Raw genomic sequence first — 17,154 nt, 5'->3', positions numbered from 1 at the left:
GGAAGACTACCAAAATATTAAACTGCATTTATTGTTACAGAACGGTTTGTTCACACTGGTAAATTACTTGCTCCACAGTAACAGATCTTGAATGAATTTGGCACAGGCTGGATTTATAGAGTACCACCTGTCAACTGCCAGTTGACCAAAATTTAGTCACCAAAACTGCACAAAGAAACACTCATTTAGGGTGTGCACAGCCAAGCTGGCCTAATAATTGTCCCATTTAAAGCTGTGTCTACTTTGGTTAGTAACTAAGCTCCCATTCTTATTTCTCATGTATATGCTGGCAGTGGATTCTGGCTCTTCCATTCTTTCCCTAAGGATGGTGTCCCTGGTTTCTGGCTAGCTGTGTAGCAATCTTTATTTATTTATTTTTTTTGTTGTTTGTTTGTCTGTGTTTATTCAAACTATTTATTTGCATTACTGTAAACTTACTTTGTCTTATAAGCCAACTGTACTATTTTTGATAGCTTGAAAAATGAGATTACCATCCCTTTTCCAGCATGTATGCTGGCCACAGAGCTGCATTTACAGTGCTCATGGCAGTCAGTTCTTAGCCTCCTTATGAGCACTTGCTTCCCATCCTAGAGCACTGAAGCAAGGGGGGACAGCTTTATGGGCAAATTCCATTGCATTTCTGCAGGCCAGTAACTTCATTTCACTCATCTCGGTCCTGAGAAACATATAAAAATTAATTTGCTCGTAAGTTATCTATCCCAGAAATGTTCAGTGATAAGTGTGCATTCTACAAGCCTCCGTCATCCTCTGCAGGTGAAGTGAGGACTCTTTTCTCCTTCCTCACTCTTGGCTATCCTCTGACACCCCCAGTCTTTAAACCAAAAGCTCAGGACTTCCTCCGTGATCAGGATAATGCCATCTTGTTCTGGTGGGTAAGTTGTGTGTCATTCAAACTGTATGTTACATCTTTTCTGTCCTTTATCCAGCTGTCTCCTACCAGAGAGATAGCAGATCGTTTCAAGGAGAGGCTATTTATTCCCTTTATGCTTAAATTGAAGGTGCAAGAGAAGAGGAAACACTTGATGCCTTTCACAAGGCTGCAGCAGAGAGTGGCTGGCTACTCAGATGTTGGATGTATCGTCTTGCTGAAGGTCAAACAGTGCAGTCATTGTACTGTTAGGAACAGAAAGGAGGACGCTTTTCTCTCTCTCTCTTATTTTTTTTTTTTTTTTTTTTTTTTTTCCTCTAAGTGGTAGATGCACACTTCCCTTACCTCTGAATTTCCGTGCCATGATGGGTTTATTTGACTCCATTGTGTGCTTCTGTGATTTGTTATGTTATTAGGGTGAGTAAAATAAAGCTGCAGCTTTCCGTTTGTGCTGTATTAGTGCAGTTTAATTACATTTGGGAAAGCCGAAAAGGAGAGTGGGAGTTTGCCAACATTAATGCTGTCTGTCATTCACAGCCCATTGATGACAAGGAGTTGAAAGCTTGGCAGTTACTCTGGTAAGCAGCAACCTGGCTGATGACGAATGGAAAAGATTATGTGAAATTTCCTGAAAGGGGGGAAAAAAGAGTTCTCCAAAGAAATAAAATACAAAAGAACAAAGGGCAAAAAAACCAAACCCCAACATCATCTAAATCCAACAGTAAATCCCTTTTATAATTTTTACATGAAAGACACTACATGAAACAGTTATAATAAATGAAAAATTCCACTAGTAAACTGTGTTTAATGTCTATAAAAGAGAGCTATGTTCCTAAAATAGAAGCATAAATATGACAACTGGATTGTTGTTAAAAGCAATTTGGAAATGGACTTTTTCCCCTGAACTGAAGGGTACATATCTCTTGTAAAAAAAACAACAACAAAATACCTTTCATCACTAGAGATGGCATCTCAGTTACATTTTTTTGATTTATAGCAATGGAAAAGAAAGTAATCTTTAGAGCTGTTCCAAATATATAACTCCCAATCTTACAAAATAAAATGCTTTTGGTTTTCTTTTTTATTCACTTTGCTTAATTTTCTCTTTTTAATACAGGAGAATGCAGACTTATTTTATCTTACTATTAATAATATGAGCAATTTCTGTTCAGGCTTTAGGGTTATTTGTAGCACTCCAGCATCCAGCACAGTATTAAACTTCAAGGAAGGCTCCAGGAAAATGCAACTGGAAACTACATCAAGAAAGAAGAGAAATTCTATAGTACTTACATGCTTTTGATGTGACCCAGACAATGGATGATTTGTGACTAATTGAAAGCTGAATATAATTCTGAAGCCATTTTTGGCATCTTTGGTATAAAACAATGGTCCTATGGTATCTATAGTATTACTATAGTTTTAAGAATATGAAAAGCCTGTAGAATTGATCAACATGCAATTGTTTGCTTGGTATTATACCATACCATACATATATACATATACCATACAATTGCATGGTATGCAAACAATCGAGTCTTTTGTCTCTTTCATTTTGTCAAACAACATAATGCAAGAGAAAAAAAAAAAAAAATAGGGTTTAAATCATGATATCAGGCAACTCAGGCAACTTAATATTTACCAGCAGGTAATGTTGACTGTGCAGGACTGTGAATAGGGAATTTCTCTTTCACAGTGTTGAACAGATACATCACCATGTGGCTTCAGGCTTTTTCCCCGCAGGCAGAGTACTGCAGTTCTGTATTTTAGGAGTGGGAGGGAATACCTCACAACAATTGAAAGATCACTGAGGTTTACTGGAAAACTACATATGAATGAGAATGATTCAACTAATACATTTATTATTATGAAATAGCTATGTATTTATCAGATGAAAAACATAATGCATATTAATGACCTCCCTCCACTAAAGAAATGACAATGGAATATTAGTCATGCATCAGACCCAGTTTTAAATTTCTCTGGGAAAGAGATAGGGGGTTACAAAAAAACATAAACTTTTTTTTGTGTGTATGTCAACAACGAAGTTCCACTGCCCAAGTAACAGGTCTCTCCATTGCTGGAGAATGAAGAAGTAAGGCTAGTTTATAGATAAGGCTTCCTACATACGTCATTTCCTCCATGTAGAAATCACGTGCAGGCACAACTTGATGCTCTTCTTTATTTGTCTAGGTTTTACGGCCACAGAGCAAAGCACCAGAGTGCATGTGCACTGACTTGCATGCACAATATTCAAGAGTGCAGGCTAGGACCACACTGAATGCGTAGATCAGCTGTACTTGCACATGTGCATTAAACCTGATCCATCAGGGGAACATTGTGGGATCCTAAAACAGACTAGTCTAGGAGGTATCAGTGTAGTGCATATGTGTAGACTAGCTCTGCAGTGCACGTACAGGAAGTCTGACATGTCAAGCACAGAGGACAGAACCACATAACGCAAGAGATGATTGAAGATTTCAGAGCTAGAGAACGTCACTCAGCAGTGGTCTACTGTTCCTCCTCTGCAGTGACGCTGCGCTGACAGAAGTCTGCTGGCCCCGTATCTGTAAAAATCAAGCTATTTGAGAAACATAAAAAAACCTGAAGAAGGTATGATCTGTTCACCCACTGCAAAATGGGTGGTTTTGAAGTATGGATTTAAATTAAACGATACAAATAATTAACAATGACCAAAAACCCAAATGAAATACAAACATTTAGCAGAAATAAAGAGATGTGCTTTTATACAGGACTATCTTTACTATCCATTTCTGCCTTTCCCAGTGTTCTCCTGAACTTCATTTGCCCACCTTGAAGTAACATTCACTTTGTACAATCAAGGGTAACTATAAATAGTTGAATAGAATCCTAAAGTTGAAACCCTAAAGGGGTTCTTTGCATTATTATCCCTTGAATTTGATCAAGATACCATTAGAAGTACTGTCCTAAATGGACACCATTATTCTGTCGTATTTCCTCACAGAATTAATTATTAAAAAAAAAAAAAATCAACGCCCCTCACCCCATATACATAATCTGCATCTCATGTGATACTGGAGGTAATTTAGATCTTATACTTGCTGTCATGTACTGAAGTGAGTTCAGACAGTCAATGAAAAGAGGTGTTTGCTGCTGAAGTTTTGAAGGTGATGCCAGTGAATTGACTGAAGCCACTGGCCAAGCATATGGAACAGGATTTAAATGATGCAGGAGAGCAATTTCTGAGAGCTGCAGTGTCTTCTACAGGCAGAGGAAGCGTCTTTGTTTCAAGCCACGCCAGAAGTTCAGTTAAGAACTATTTAACTCACAGCTGAAAAATCAACGTAAGACTAGAAAAAAGATTTTCCTGTCAATCTATAACAAAACCTAAGTAAGAGAGGATAAGATCTGTCTTCTCTAAGACTATGAAGGTGATGGCTGCTAGACGCTTCCAATTTAATTCCTTTTCTACACGTTACTATTTTAGTTGTTTCATAAAGTATTTTAAAAGGCAAACATGCTTTTGAAATGCATCAAGAACATTTAAGGTAGTCTTAATTAATGAACAATTTAAAATGGTGTCATGTAAATTTTAACTGAATGTCAGTTTTCATGCAAACAGAACTTATCACAAATCATAAACAACTAAAAATGCAAAGTATAATTCACTATTTTGTAACAATAGAGCTTAAGAAATTATTGTTCTGAATAAAGATTTAAAAGCTAAAATAGAATAATACAATGTGTATGGATAAGTCATCCTTTAGCTGAAGAGCAATCAGAATAGCCATATTGGTAATACAGCTTCAAATTTATGTTTACATGTTTAGGAAAAAAAGTAAAAAGTTTCTCTTAGGCAAGACAACTAAAAATTTAAAAAGTAAAAACAAACAGTAACAATGAAAAACCCCACACCTAAGTTACCAAGATATTATTTTTTCTGCCTCATCTATTAAACAATAATTAAAAGGAAGGATTTATGTCAAGCCAACCTTACCATATCTGGACTATTTCATCAACAATTTTAGTATTAAAGACAAAAATAAATATGAGAAATACTTAGCACATTTTAAAACATTTTTTAAGGAATTTATTACTCATATTTCCCGTGGGGAAACTACACAGCCTCATGATTTCCAAAAACGGGTGCCTGTTATTACTTTTCTAAGCTTGTATTCATGCATGTGAGTAAGTGAATTGATTATGAATATGTTCTGCAGCTTCTAATAGGTCCTAACCATTAGGCTGATCAAAAAAAAAAAAAAAGTCCAAGCACATTTATATTGTTGTAAAAATGCTGACATGTCAAAATGCAAACTTTCAAGATAAATACATGTTTTGCCAGTAATGGAAACAGTGAGGGAGGATTTTCAGGTCCAATTTTCGGTTTCTGATACACAGCCTGACCTCGTCTCTATCTGTGCAGAGAGTAGATAATAGCTCAGTGGGTAGCTGAGGTATTCACCCCCTACGCAGAGGCCTATGTTCAAGTTTGGCCTCCGCTTCGGGGATATGCTGACTACTGGGCTAGTCTGAGGTGCATTGCTTTATTTCCTCCAGATTTTTTCCCTAATGCCACCTCTTTCATGCTTACATAGAACTTATGTCCAAATCCTAAGTCTTGATAGAAGGGATGTTTTCCAGCACCAATTTTTTTCAATGACTGTTTTATCAGTGATAAAGTCACCATGTATGCTAAAAGCAGATGTAACTCTACCACTTGTTGCTAGCTATCCAGATCACTTCCTTGCCTAGTAGGCAATCCAGAAACAAGTGTGTGGGAATTTATTCTTGGAAAGGTTTTAAAATATTTCATTTCAGAATCTCTCAACAACTGCACAGCAAAGCCCTTTACATGTCAGTTGCCTCTCCTTGATGTATGCGTTTAACTTTCCTGCTCCCTACTCATCACATCAGAGGAGTATTATGCATTTATGATTCTATCATGGCCTGATCTGGGAGCTGGCAGGAGCCGTGCATGCTCAGTGCCTCTGAGGAGCACACCGGCCGCTGGCGGGGCCGCGGCCTGCCCCCATAGCACCCCAACTTCCAGCATCCCACAAGTACCTCACAGACCCACCCCTTCCCCGGCACCCCCTTCTCTTCTGCAGGGCCCACAGCGGCTCCCCCAGCCCCAAGGCTCCGGAGCCCGAGAGGGAAAGTCCGTGAGGAGGGCTCCGGACGGGGGACGCCTGCCGCGGACCCCAACGGGCCGCCCGCCCCCCCCCGCCTGGCTGCCTGGCGGCGGACAGCGCGACACCCCAGGCCGACTTCCCCACGATCTCGGAGGACGGCCGGGCAGCGGCCTCCCGGCGGCTGCCGCCTCAAGTCTGCCCCGGGGCTTCCCTGGGCGCAGCCACCCCCGCGAACCGCCGGGGGCGGCCCCGCGCCGCCCCCCGCTGCCCCCAGCCGAGCCGCCGCCGCACCGCCAGCTCGTCCCGCCCCGGCCCCGGCCCCGGCCCCAGCCTCGGACGGGGGGCCATGGAGCCCCGGCCGGGCGGGGAGGAGGGGAGGGCCGACACTGGGGGATTCCTGGCCCCCCAAAGGAGGTGGGGGAGGTGGGAGAGGCGGGGGAGGGGAGGTGGGGGGGAGGGGAGGCTGGGCTCCCGGAGAATGAGACGAGCGCTCGCACAAAATCCGTCGGCTTCCAAGCAGCCCCGGCGCGCAGGGTGAGTATTTTGTTAGAGCCTCCTGCCCCTTTGCGGCGGGGGAGGGACCCGAGCGGCCGCCCCAGGTGGGGTTTGAGTGCCGGCTCGGGGCCGGGGGAGTCACACCCGCGGCCCGCTCCCCGCTGTGGGAGCACTGGGGGCGGCGGGGCTGGGGGTTGGGAGCTGGGGGTTGGGGGCGGGGGGGGCGGGCCCTACCCCCCCCCCCCCTTTTTTTTTTTTTTTTTTTTTTTTCCTATCCACCCCCAAGCGCGTCAGGGTTTTGCTTCTCCCAACCCAGCTTCCCCGTGGCTGCTCCTCCGTGCTCCTTAAAAAATAGATTTCTGTGTGTGTGCCCCAAAGCTGGGGGGCGAGAGGGGAGGGAGCGACGGAGGGGGAAGGGCTTCTCCGAGGAGCAGGGAGAGCTGCCGGCAGCTCTCCTTGTCCTGCCTCGATGCTGCCGTGCCGGAGCGGAGAAAGGGGGTGCGCCGAGGTAAGGGCTGGCACCCCGCTCCCGGGCATGGGGGGCGGCCGCCGTCTTGCCCGCTCCCTGCCTCTCCCCGGGGCGCCCCACGGAGCCCGGCCGCCCTCGGGCAGAAGTTAGTTTGTAGGCGGAGTTGTCGCCGAGGGCCCCCCGAGGTGGCACAGCACCCCATTGTGGTGGGAGAGGGCTTGGTGACCTCCAAAGTTTTCGCCGCGGGAGGAGACCTGTGCCATAAGTTTTTCAGGATCCGTGCTGATCTGCGTGGAGTGGGTCGCGCCACTGCTTGGCTCGAAGGAGGAAAAAAAAAAAGCAAAATCAGGGAGGGTTAGGTAGGGATTTCATTGCTTTTAATATATTGCTTTCTTTATACCTGCGGTTTGTGTTTGGCACTTTTGGAAAGGTAACGTGGAACACATTTATTAATACATATACTGGGATGTGGACAACGTAGGAGATAAATCTGGGGAATGTGCAGAAACGGAATGGGTTTTGAACATTCCATTCTCCTTGGCAAATGATCAATAGTGAAAGATTTCTGCTTACACAATCTATACCTTGACAATATCATAATTAAGAGATTTGCTCACAATGTCCGGTATTGATAACCACTACAACTTCAGTTAATGCTTAATAAATTTAGTAAGTAACTTAGACTTAAGGAGGTTTGTGTATTTTGGATAAATTGATAGCTAGGCAAGATTATTAAACTTTGTGATTGCCTCCTGATTAAGTGAACTCTCAGTTATTCAGGACAGTATCAGTAGACAGATATTTAAAACACAAGACTATGTTTTAAATGTGTATGGCGAAGATTTGACTACCGAAATTAGAGTATCTTTTGAGAAGACAAGTTAAGTAGTCATTATATGATGGTAATTGTGTTGGACCCATGTGTATTAAAAGGTTCCATGATGCCAGGCACTGTAAATTTTCTGGCAGTGTACTATACAAATGGGGGGTGGTGGTGGTTATAATTTTATCTATAGTTTTTTTTTTCAATTATTAAATGTAATGGCTATTCCATGTATGATACATACATGAATTGATTGATATTAACTGTGCACTGTGAATTTTTAATGGTATGTTTAAACAGTTTTAGCTTTGCTCTTCTGGTTTTCTTCATTGTCTCAGGCAGCCACAGAAGAATTTCAGATTTCTTGCTTGTACATTATTCCCTCTTTCTCTCCTCTCTCTGCTCTCCTTTGGTCTAATTTAAAGCATGGCAACTTCTGCAAATACCTGTACATATTTACATGAAGAAAAATGCCTATTTTAAAGATAAACAACTGCTCCTGGTAGACTAGGGCAAATCCCTCAGGCCCTATGTGAAAGCCTGTTTTGGAGACACTTGTTTTGGTATTAGTTTGTGATGCCAAACACCAAACATGCGAGAATGCAAAGATATAGCTGGTGCTCTGATCTTTGAACAAGAGTTTTTCCACTGAATCAGGAGGAAGTAGACTCAAATCCCCTGGAACCAGTTATCTGCTTAGTTGATTATCCAGATGGTTTCTTCTTCCTGACACATAGAAATGATATCAAATAGTGAATAAAAAAGTGAGTTTATATTTGACGATTTCAGTATTTTTGTGCATGAAAACAGGTTTCATCTCAAATGATAAATAAACATAGTAAAAATCATCAAGTTCATTTGATTCCTGTTGGACCTCGTTTTGAAGAACAGCAAGCAGTCACATTCAGTGAGGATGTGTAAAGTGATCTCAGGGAAGAGCCTTTTCACATGTTACTGTTACATTAACATACATTAGACTGTGCACTGTGACTGCTCACTGCTTGACCTCATTGTTGAAACTGTCAACAAGGGTGACAGTTTTGCTGTGATTTGATATGACAGTGGAAATTATATTAGGATTAACAAATAACCATCATGCTATATATGTAGTAACTTGCAGTTGTAACTGAATGGGATTCATTACACTAACCTAAATACAAAATGCTTAGAGTTATCCATTTAATCACTGTTTAAAATGTGATTATTTACCATTGGAGTAAAATTGGCTTTGTAATCTCATTTAAATATGCTATGTATGACCATGCAGAGCCATACTAATATTGGTGTAACAAGGAATTTTTTATGTATGTTTTTTACGTAGGTTATCTATTTTCAGAGGTGTAATACATTTCAATTGAATACATTTCAATTGCAAGTATTTGCCCTTACTTATATCCTTTTCATTTATACATTTCTGTTAATCAGATTACTGTGTCTAGCAGATATGACTCTTTTCAATGCTATGTCGTATGCAGCGTGTCCTCCTGACCTTTTAAGTTCAGTGTCTCTGCCATACAGCTCGTCCAACTTCTCTTATGGTGGGTGAGGGTCTTGCCATTCAACCAAAGACTGAAGCCAACACAGCAGCTGTAGAAGCAACATATGAGGGAGACTGATGGCTGCTGATATTTTGGACAGTTTTTTCTCTGCCTTATCCTAATAGGCTGTTTTGCTCAAGCTCTCTTTGCCAGCTCTTGCAGTCGCTTCACTTTTCTTAATGTGTTCTATAGCTCAGCCATCCTGCATGCCACGTTCTTGGCTTTTTCCTCTTTCCTGTGCTATAATAACCTATCTTCTCTCTGCTTTTGTCTTCTGTGACGCTAATCTTGTTTATTTTTTCCGTCTCTGCAAAACAAGATGGAAGGAACATGATGTTCTGTCATTGCATTGATCCTTTTTCTATGTTTCTGTATTATTGTTTGCCCCTACTCCTTTGTTGAGTTTCTGTATACTGTAAGCTCTTTGGGGCAGAAGCTTTTTGCTGCTGTTTGTGCAATGCCTAGCATAGTTTGTTTTTGGATTTCAGTTGGTCTGTAGACACCCATATAATAATAAATAATAATGCTGGGACTATGTTTTCTTTATGTGACAGCCTTCTTTCTGGTTTTGTGGTAAACCAAAAATTTATTGCTTAAAGTTTACCTTCAGTCTTGCAGTTCTGAGATGTATCTCAGTTTTCTCCCTCGGCATATGTACTAAAGTCCCTAGTGTGAGTAGATTTTGGTAGAAGTTCAAGATACCTTATCAATGTGTATAAATACCTGAGGGGTGGGAGACAGAAGGATGTAGCTAACCTCTTCTCAGTGGTTTGTGGGGATAGGACAAGGGGCAACGGCTGCAAAATAGAATACAGGAAGTTCTGCACCGACATGCGAAAGAACTTCTTCACGGTGAGGGTAAGGGAGCACTGGAACAGGCTGCCTAGAGAGGTTGTGGAGTCTCCTTCTCTGGAGATATTCAAGGCCCATCTGGACGCCTACCTGGGCAGCCTGCTCTGAGGAACCTGCTTTGCAGGGGGGTTGGACCCGATGATCTTTCAAGGTCCCTTCCAACCCCTACAATTCTGTGATTCTGTGACCTGGACTACTAATGAAGATGTTATATATGACTGGACCCTGGGCTACTCTGCTCATTACTGGTCTCCACCAAGACTTTGTGCCGCTGACCACTACCTTGTGGACCAAGCTGTTCAGCCAGCTTTTGATCCACATCACATCCAGCCCATACTTGAACATTTTCCATATGGGAGCCCTGTCCTTTCTTTAGTCCCAACTCATAAACTTTAGGTCAACCCCAAGCAGAGCTCCATGCACTTCTCATGGTTTTGGCTTGGAAAAAAACTAATTTTCTTTATAGAAGCTCAAGTGATGCTGTATTTTGGATTTTTGATAAAAATAGTGGTGATAGCACACCAATGTTTACCTGTCACAGAGCAGTACTCACACAGAGCCAAGGACTTCCAGCTTCTAGTGCTGCCACCAGTGAGGTACCTGGGGGTGCACAAGGAGCTGGGAGGGGACACAGCCAGGAGCTGACCCACACTGGACAAAAGGATGTCCCATACTGTGTGGTGTCATGCTGAACAATAAAAGCTGGGGGGAAAGGAGGAAGGACGGGGACATTCTGAATGATGGCATTTGTCTTCCCAAGGAACCATTAGGCATGATGAGATTTGCTTTCCTGGGAGTGGCTGCGCATCTGTTTGCTGATGGGAAGCAGCAAATTAATTCATTCTGCTTTGCTTGCACATGCAGCTTTTCTTTACCTAGTAACTTGTTTTTATCTCAACCCACAATTTCTCGTACTTTTACCTTTTCAATTCTCTCCCCCATTTCAGTAGGGGAGAGCAAACAGGTAGCTAGGTGGTGCTGAGCTGCCTGCTGGGTTAGGCCACAACACATTTGATCTGGTCACTGACATAGAGGGTGTTCCCCCTCCTCATCTTCCCAAGTCTGTGCTTCCTAAAGAGCCTGTATCCTTCCACTGAAACGCTCCAGTCATGGGAGCCGTCCCACCATGTCTCCAAGATCCCAATGAGATCATAGACTTCCAGCCGTACATACATCTCTAACTCATCTTGTTTATTCCTCATTGTCAGTGTACAGGCACTTAAAATGGGCACCCCAAAGTCTTTTGTTCCTAGAAAGTGTTGGGAGGATTTCTCCATAAAGTTGTGTTGTAGGCATTTCCTTGCTAACCTGCAAGTGCTAGAAGTGACTCCGATTAATCCCCATTTGTTGATTTTGTCATCCCTCGCTGTCACATCTTCCCATGCGCTTTGTTCAGGATCCCTGTGCAACATTCTTTTCCAGGTCTGTTAGTCACCCTCTCCCTCCTGGTACAAAGAAGACAGGGATCTCCTGGAAAGAGTCCAGCAGAGGGCCACAAAGATGATACGGGGCCTGGAGTGTCTTCCTTATGAAGAAAGGCTGAGAGACCTGGGTCTGTTCAGCCTGGAGAAAAGAAGACTGAGAGGGGATCTCATCAATGTGTATAAATACCTGAAGTGTGGGAGACAGAAGGATGTAGCCAATCTCTTCTCAGTGGTTTGTGGGGGATAGACAAGGGGCAATGGCCACAAGATAGAGCACAGGAAGTTCTGCACCGACATGCAAAGTAACTTATTCATGGTGAGGATGACAGAGCACTGGAACAGGATGCCTAGGGAGGTTGTGGAGTCTCCTTCTCTGGAGATATTCAAGGCCCGTTTGGACGCCTACCTGGGTAGCCTGCTCAGAGGAACCTGCTTTGGCAGGGGGGTTGGACCCGATGATCTTTCAAGGTCCCTTCCAACCCCTACAATTCTGTGATTCTGTGATACCTTGCCTACTAGAAAGGGGGTGGGATGGATGAAACTCAACTGCTGCTAGTAGTTAACAAAATAGTAAAAACTGAATAGTAAATACAAGTAATAAAAAAAATGAAATAAATGTCAACTTCTATGTGTTTCAGTGGAAATTCAGATTTGACAGCACCAAAAAAAATAATAATTTCTGGTTTCACCAGGTTGATCAAGTAAGGAGCATAAAGGAAAAGCAAATCCAAAAAAGTATAGTGGTTTCATTTCACTACTTTGATACTTTCCTCCTAAATGTTTTTTTCATTTTGATCTCCCTTTACTTTTCACCACTGAAATATTTGGCTTTGTTTTAGCATCTTTCAGGTCAAATGAAGATTTGTAGTTGGTCCAAATAAAATTGTCAAATCATTTTTTTAAACTGCCAGCAAATCAGATGTTGTACTGTGTATACAGCTCGGAGTCACAGTTCGGTGACAGCCAGCCCAGTGAGCAATGATCCTGCATTTGGAGCAGGCTGATCAGTGTTTTGAAGGGCGAGAGCTTCCCCCTGAGCTAGCCAAGCTGGAGTGTGCCTCAGTACAGCCATTCCCATGGATCTACTCTCAGGAGTAGCCCCTTCAGTTTCAGGGAGAGCAGTGATTAGAAGCATCCTTGTGCAAGAAAGACTGTATTCTTCTGGTTAGCAAAGCAGCAGCTGGACATTTTAGATCTGTCGAATACGCAGAGGTGTCTGACCTGAAACGCTCCCCATCAGGACTGTTTACCTGGGACTACCCCTGTATTCCCTGTCTTCATTCTTTGAAAAAGGCTTTCATTATCTTAGTCTCAGTTTCCGGTGGGCTCTCTGGGCGTGACATCATGGGCGCAAGGAGTGAGTGGTCCAAACAACCGTATTTAAATGTTTAAACATCAAACAAACACATTTAAGTATTTTGTTGTATATTTTTCCTTTATCAGTTGTAGGGAGGATACCTGTAAAAATAAACAGGGCAAACTCACTGACTCCTTCCCTGAACGTTAATGAGATGACGTGAAGGATTTCAGTGAATAAATGCAGCTAAATGGATGAAAAATAGAAACAAAAATGATAGGACAATATTCAATTTTCAAAGTTTTGTGTCTAAGAGAAAGATGCATAAAGCTGTTAAAATTTTGCTTGATTCCTTTTAATTATATAGTTATCTCAAAAGTAGTATCACTGTAGGTATATGTACATGTAAGCTGTGTTCTACATTCTGCCTTATGTTGGCATGCTTGTACTTTGGCATTTCATTCATCTTCACCTACAGGTATTAGAGTGGCCACTTTTATTTTCCCATTCTTGTGTATTAACATAGAGATCAGCAACCCTTCAAGACTCGTTAGCTTTTGATTTCTTCCTGAAATTGGAGGAGAATATTAGCAATAGGAGTTCGTCCAAAGCTGGGAGATGCTGCTTCACAAAAAGGGAAGACCCTGTGAGCTGTCCTACGGTATTAAGCTGCCCACGTGTGAAGCAGCAGCACCAGCCCCTGCTAACCTTAGCACAGGGGAGCTGCTGCCTTTCCTGCTGTCTGCTCCAGGGCTGCTGCCTGCTTGCATCTGCCCTCAGCTACCCCAGCACTGTGCTGTACGCTGCTGATCATCGGCTACCACTGCTGGTGGCAGACACTGACTTTTGAGTTCTTACCTGCAAACTTACCGAACTGACTGCTGGGATAATCCTCCACTCAGTATTAGGCTTTGTCATATTCTGTTAAAATTTTGGTATCAGAGTGAACAGGCTAAATTATATGGGATGTATTCTGCCCTCACATATGTGTGAATGATCAAATCAGCTAAATTCTGTGCATTTATACATAATTTGCAGTGAAATTGGTTTGGATAAATTCTGTGGCTCAGGCAAGTGGATTTCACCCAGTGGTGCTTGTACAGATGAAAGCCGGGAAATGATAGGCAAGTTGTCACAAAAAGGTGAAGAAAAAGAACAAAGTTCTTCAGTTACAAATCTAAACCTACTCTGTTTTCTTAAATATATAATGTTTCAGTACTTACATATTCCTTTTTCTTGGTAAATATTTTAAGATTCAAGAGCCTTATCAGAAGACATGCCAAAATTGCAGACTGAAACATAGAATCAAATCACTGCAACCCTAATTTACTCCTATTGGAATGTCCATCTTTGGTAATTTTTCCAGATAACCTGTATTTTTGAGCTATTTTTTTCATTAGAATTACTATTTTCATTTTGAGACTTGTCATTTTTCTTGTACGAGCTTAGGATCTTCAGTAACAGCAGGTTTTGAAATATTGCCAGAGACGAAGGCAATTTTTTTAGAGTGAGGAGTGAGCCTTGTGGCTTTTAGATATTTATTTAAAATTTACTTCCTCAGAGGTAATTACTTAAATAGATTAGCTACCTTGGCAAATATTTTGGCATAAATACAGGCAGCATCAAACCAAAATGCTATGTTTGTCAGGGAAGAGACTTGATTTTCTTTAAGAAAAATGTATTTAAATTTAAATATTTTATCAAAATGTGATGTTTTATACATTCAGGCAAGATCGGATGTAGGATTACATTAATGCATTTAGCCTTGGCAAATGTTAAGTCTATTTGTAAATCTTACAGTGTTTCAGTGTTTAAATCTAAAATGTATTTGGTACATTGTAAAGTGCATGTTTAAGAAGACAAAGCAATATTACTAGGTTATGTTTATTTTTTAAATTGAATAAATTAACAATTATTTGTATGGATGAGAATTAGTTTAGAAAATCACGCTCCTGATAATTCAAAATAAAATTATATCTAATTCAAAATAAAATTAAATCTTCATAAATAGAATACACAGTTACTCTAGTTTTGTGAGCCTGGGTAGGTGGGCAGGTATTTGAACAGGTAATTTAAAATCATACTATCATCATTCAAACTAAGACTAGCTAAGAAGGTTTAAAAGTGTTAACTGCTTTAACGAAATATAGAATTAGATTTCATAGGCAAATGTGTAATTTTGGTGTTTTCTGCACTCATTGATCCATCTCTTTTCTGGGTGGCAGGTCAGTACTTTGGCATATGGTAGGTACAATAGATCTTTTGAGGAAATTCCACAGAAGTGAATATAAGGGCACAGTTCCAAAAGACAAATTATTTATCACGTTTCTTACTTTCTGTGTCTATAAAATCCTTTTATGACAGTTAAAACTAACAAGTACATTAGTGTTCTTTACTTACAACATAATGAGAGAAACATGTACTTGAGTTTCAGAGCAATGGAAAAAAACTAGTTTGAAGAAAAAAGTAAATTTCATTGAAGAATGTTGTCATACTGTATTTGAAAGGTCATTATAATGAGCAAAGAAGAACAACGATATGTGTTTTAGCATGGTGAGAAATAACTGGGGATTTTTTTCTATTTTTTTTCTCTAGTTCAGGTTAAGGTAATTATAATTACAGAGAAATAGAAAGTCTTATTTAAGTCACTGGATCTTTTCACACACAAAACATAGCTCTGTGCCCTGTAGATCTGCAGTTAACAAATATGTGATATACATGAAGAGGCACTGAAATATTCTTTGACAGGTGAAGAAGGTGATTCGAAGCAGAGGATAGATCTTCCGTTTCTTTTCATTGAAGTCTATAGGATTTTAAGACATACAGGTAATCGAGAACTATGCCTGCTGGTTTTGGTTATTTGGATGGGAAAAGTTCTGACTTCTGGTGAAAAGATATGGTCACAGAACTGAGTATTACTGATGACAGCAAATTTAGATTCGCTAGCAGAGAACCATCTCAGATGTGTTTTAAAAAGATGATCCAAAGGCTCCCCTTAATAAGCCATGAATATGATTTAACTCCTTTACTAGAGTCCTCTGAAGACAGCTGAAACTGGAAGGCACGATGCTTAAATTCTCTTTCAATTAAAGATACACCATAAGCAAAGGTTTTTTCAAAATGAGGGACAGAGTATAGTGGTGTGTGTGCTCTCGTTACCAGGTGAAGATTGTGAAATCCATGGTAAGAGCCATTGTAGAGAGGCATTTTAAAGGTTTTATTCTGATATTTGATAAGCATGCACATCAATATACCTACATGTTGTGTCCTGAGAAGCAGATGGTGCAACGTATTTTGTCATCTCAGGATTCTCACTGAATGAACTGGTGAACGCATTCCACTTTTTATGTGGCGGTAAATCTGTATTACAAAAGTCACCCTAACTTACACATTTATTTGCTGCTTAAAAGCAGAGATTTCTCAGTATGTGTGGCTATGAAGTGAGAGCTGCCCTTCAGTAGTGGTCTCTCCCAATTAGGTCTGAGGCACAAAGGCAGCCCAGGGACGTGTGCCAGGCCCCTGGATGTGCCAGGTTTGTGTGTGTGCTGTGGATTGAAGACTTGAAGCTTGAAGGCTATCACCCTGGAACATTTCACCAGAGCTAAACTGACATTTAGAAAAACTAACATTCTCAAATGCCATACTGCTTCTGCAGCTTAAGTGGGGTTAGCTTTCCAAGCAGGCTTTCTAGATCCCTGTGTTCGTAAGGTAGAACTCCGGGAAGTTTGTAAGAGGGGTAGATACCTTAAAATGACACCACAGATGATAAGATGATAATTCAGATATCCTCAAGGAGTCTGGTGTTTCTTTAAATATTGTTTAATTCCCATTGTCACTAATTGCAGGTATGTAGCACATTTGCTTTGTGGAAAGGAGCCTTATGGGTGCATATTTTGCTTCAATACATTGCAGTTTTACTTGTTTGCTTTTTAAATGCAATTGGTACAACAAATCATATTCATTTAGAAAGCCTAATGATCCCATCAGTAGCAGTGTGCATGACTGACCTTAAAATCTACAAGTATCTCTATGAACATTTGATTATGCTGCCTTCATTTCAAAGTCTGCAAGTATGTTGAGAGCATTCAGATTTCTGCATTTGTTACGTGAATCCAGGCTGGTCTGCTAAGGGAGGTCTTGGTGGTTCTGGTTTGCTAGTACTTGCATTCAGTTTCAGAAAATGAAGAGAAGGAAGAGGAGAGTGTATCCCCCTGGAAAAGCTTTTAGCTGCAGAGTGATTTGCTTAGCTCATC

At 41.2% G+C, this 17,154-nt stretch overlaps 1 protein-coding gene and 1 long non-coding RNA gene across 6 annotated transcripts in view; one reads left to right on the top strand and one right to left on the bottom strand.

The window, feature by feature from the left end:
• Positions 1 to 358: 358 nt before the first annotated feature.
• On the bottom strand, positions 359 to 2,273 carry LOC118156675. The gene is made up of 2 exons (XR_004746375.1): positions 1,235 to 2,273; positions 359 to 954 (listed from the first exon to the last, which is right to left on the bottom strand). It is a non-coding gene; the product is annotated as an uncharacterized LOC118156675 (long non-coding RNA).
• A 3,985-nt stretch (positions 2,274 to 6,258) lies between these two features.
• The window catches only part of MPPED1 (metallophosphoesterase domain containing 1), a 65,440-nt gene continuing 54,544 nt past the window's right edge, over positions 6,259 to 17,154 (top strand). The window contains exon 1 of one of the 5 annotated variants that reach the window (XM_035310775.1): positions 6,259 to 6,417. The gene's annotated coding sequence lies outside the window, so the exon portion shown is untranslated. Of the gene's footprint in view, positions 6,418 to 6,437; positions 6,538 to 6,878; positions 7,007 to 7,193; positions 7,327 to 17,154 lie in introns of those variants that run through there. The other 4 variants (XM_035310750.1, XM_035310780.1, XM_035310756.1 and 1 more) reach the window with 4 other exon arrangements.

This window comes from Oxyura jamaicensis, chromosome 1 (genome assembly GCF_011077185.1).
Source record: "Oxyura jamaicensis isolate SHBP4307 breed ruddy duck chromosome 1, BPBGC_Ojam_1.0, whole genome shotgun sequence".
In the NCBI taxonomy this organism is placed as follows: Eukaryota; Metazoa; Chordata; class Aves; order Anseriformes; family Anatidae; genus Oxyura; species Oxyura jamaicensis.
Note: the sequence above shows the minus strand (reverse complement) of the source record. Positions and strands in the feature narration are given on the sequence as shown.